Consider the following 1,849-nt stretch of genomic DNA (forward strand, 5'->3'; position numbering starts at 1 on the left):
GGGAGGCAGAGCTTGCAGTGAGCCGAGATCATGCCACTGCACTCCAGCCTGGGCGACAGGGCGAGACTCCGTCTCAAAAAAATAAAATAAAATAAAAATAAATAAATAAATAAATAATTTTAAAAATAAAATAAATGTGGCTACTAAAAATTCCACATGTGGCTCACATTATATTTCTATTGGCCAGCCCTAGGTTACACTATTCCCTGCCCTCCCAGCACTCTGAGGGCAGTAAGGGGCCGTTGGATGGGGAAGGCAGCCGGAGACAGATTATGAGAGGCCTTGAATGCCAGGATGAGGGGCCTGGAGGTGCCCTCCGAGCAATCGGGGGCCACAGAACTGGGGCGTGGTTCTCATCAGGCCAGCTCCATGTGCTCATCATCTGGAAGACAGCTCCCAGGCCGGCCCACTGGAGCGAGGAGATGGGATCAGAAAAATGGTACTTTCCAGTGGGAATGGGAGACAGGAACGGCAGGCGGAGAGAGCTATCTGAGCAAAGGTTCAGAGGCAGCAGAGTGGGGGTGCTGGGGGATTAGAGACGAAGGAAACAGAGACAGGTTCGGAGAGTGGAGGAAGCAAAGAGGGTAGGAAAGAGGAGATCAGTCAAAACTAAAGAACAGAAAGGAGATCAGAGATGCTATCTTGGAAGGAAGTGGTCAGCACAGTCCTCCTCACCGGAGCCTTCCACCCTCAGGCTTTCAAGAACATCTCCCAACCCCATTCCTACCACAGGAAGGCAGGCCCAGGTACATGTCAGCCTCCCTCGCCCCTCTCTGAGCCCAGCGCCCCTGAAGCCACCTTAGCTGCCTGTGTCGGAGGCTGGCCCAGAGGCAGGCTTGAAACCCGTGAAGGACAGAGAGGAAGAGCGGCAGCCTTGGGGCCAACCTTTGCCCCTCTTCCTGCCCCGAGATGACCCCAGTTCCTGGCCCAACTTAGAAGGGTCAGGCTCTTGGGAAGGCCTGTTTCTAATTTAGGAGGAGCCGGATCTTCAAAGGTCTTGGACTTATCAGGAAACAGAGCCCAGGGGTCCACCCCTTCCTCCTTTATTCTGGAAACAGGCACCCAGCAGTGGGGACAGGTGTTAGCATCATGGCCACTGGCCTCCCAGGAGGCAAAGATCCAGACAGATGAAGGCATTGGTGCTAGTGCCTTTTCTGCCTATCAGAGAATTTGAGAGGATAGGATTGAGGGCTACAGGGCCACATTGCCTATTTTTGTACAGCCTGTGAGCTAAGAACAGTTTCACCTTTTTTTTTTTTTTTTTTTCCTGTGACAGAGTCTTGCTCTGTCACCCAGGCTGGAGTGCAGTGACCTGATCTCGGCTCACTGCAACCTCCATCTCCCAGGTTCAAGTGATTATCCTGTCTCAGCCTCCTGAGTAGCTGGGATTCCAGGCATGCGCCACCACACCTGGCCAAGTTTTGTATTTTTAGTAGAGACAGGGTTTTACCATGTTGGCCAGGCTGCCTTGGCCTCCCAAAGTGCTGGGATTATAGGTATGAGCCACCATGCCTGGCCACTTCATACTTTTTCACATAATATTCCATTGCATAAATACAGAGGACTCTTGAACAACCTGGGGGTTGGGGTGCTGACTCCCTGCACAGTCAAAAATCCACGTATAACTTTTGACTACCCCAAAACTTAACTACTAATAATCCACTAGAAATCTTAACAGTAACATAACCAATTGACACATATTTTGTTTATGTATTATATACTGTCTTCTCACAATAAAGTAAGCTAAAGAAAATAAAATGTTATTAAGAAAATCCTGGCTGAGCGTGGTGGCTCACACCTGTAATCCCAGCACGTTGGGAGGCTGAGGCAGGCGGATCACGTGAGGTCG

This window comes from Papio anubis, chromosome 7 (assembly GCF_008728515.1).
Source record: "Papio anubis isolate 15944 chromosome 7, Panubis1.0, whole genome shotgun sequence".
NCBI lineage: Eukaryota > Metazoa > Chordata > Mammalia > Primates > Cercopithecidae > Papio > Papio anubis.